We start from the raw sequence: 1,882 nt of genomic DNA on the forward strand, positions 1-1,882 counted from the left end.
CATAACAACAACAACAACACATTCGTTAGTTTATATAATTTAGTGGTTCTTTTTTATTTTTTTTCTTTAAAATCGGGCAAGAAATTACTATTTTATAGTTTCAAGCACGTTATGTAATTATTTGGCAACAACAACAACAACAACAACAACGACAACAACAACAAAAACAAAACAATTATTATTATTTAAATTTTTTTTCCAAACGTGTTTAACATTTTAGTTTTCCCCTTTTCCCCTCCCCCCCCAACTTTTTCCATTCAAAATATCATTGATTTTCAAAAAAAAAAAAAATCTTTAACTAATTATAATAATAATAATAATAATGATAATAATAATAAATATCTCATTATGAAGTAAATCATTGTTAAGAAGAAACAGAAAAAGGAAAAGAAAACGTGATTGAAATATTATAAATTTTATTTAAAAAAATTTTTTTTTTTTTATTCGTAATATATTTAATCATTATTATTATTATTCTATCGCGTTGTAAAATAATAATAATAATTTTTTATCAAGTAATTGTTACGCGATTTAATTAATTTTATATAAAAAAAAAAAAAAGAAAAAAAAAAGAAAAAGATTTATTACTATCGATATTAAACGGTAATAAAATTTAATAGCAATTAATAAAGATGACAATGACAATGATGATGATAATAATGACGATGATGATAATAATAATAATGACGATGATGATGATTATGATGATTATGATAAGTAAATATATATATATATGTATAACCGCAACCCTGTAATACCTCGTCAAAGATAAAAAAAAAAAAAAAATTTATCAGTGAGAGATTTAAGACGACGTTAAAAAAAAAAATTTTTTTTCTAACGATGGTTGTTAGTTGTTGTTTGTTATCATCAATGGTTGATGTAAGTCATCATCATTATCGGATATCCAAATGGATGAAAATGTAAGTTTTCTTTAATTCAATTCAATTTTTTTTTTAATTCTTTTCTTATTTTAAAATGAGTTTGCAAAAATTATTTTGCTGTCAAATTAAAAAAAAAAAAAAAAAAAAAAAAACGTTCCTGTTTTTTTTTTTTGAAAGAGTGGGTTTAAATTATGCAAAGTTGTGAGAATTGCCGTCATAGAGATAAAAAACAATTTGAGATTATTTTCATTGTTGAAATAAAAAAGGCTAACAATGCTTTTTTTTTTTTTTTTAAATAAAAAAATTTTAGATAAGAAAATAAAATGACAATTAAAAATTTTATTATTATTATTATTATTTTAACCGGTTTGGGCTTAAAAAAATATTCAAAAGTTTTTTTTTTATATGACAGACAGGTGTATGAAAGATATTATTTTGCATATAGGATCGAATTATTCCATTTAATTAATAATAATAATAATGCTTACGTATTTATTTATTAATATCGAATATTAATATTAAGGAAGTTAAATTTTATTATTATTATTATTTAATAAATGTCATGGTTGGAGATTAAAATACTTTTACGTAAAAATTTTGCTTTTTTTTTTTTTTTTCCAATATTTACGAAGATGTTTGATTGTTTAATGACGTCATAATTTTTCGTTTCGTTTTGTTCGTCACGTTGCACACGCTTCACCTTTTTCGTTCGTTACGGTTATTTTTTTTTTTTACAAATTCGTTTAATTATAAAATCGGATATTTTATTATAAAACTTAGTTTTTTTTTTTTTTTCAAGTGAATAATATTAATAATGATAATTTAAATAATACTCGTGTGTGTGTTTTTATAAATGACCTTAAAGAATATACACGATTAATTTATTTTTTGAAATAATTGAAAATTATTAATATATATATTAATTAGTTATTTTTTTCCAAGATGGCGGAAATTGAACGCTATGTTATTTCTATTATTTTGACAAGTGTTTAATTTATTCG

Source organism: Pediculus humanus, genomic scaffold, assembly GCF_000006295.1.
Source record: "Pediculus humanus corporis 1103172107723 genomic scaffold, whole genome shotgun sequence".
Taxonomy (NCBI): Eukaryota; Metazoa; Arthropoda; class Insecta; order Psocodea; family Pediculidae; genus Pediculus; species Pediculus humanus.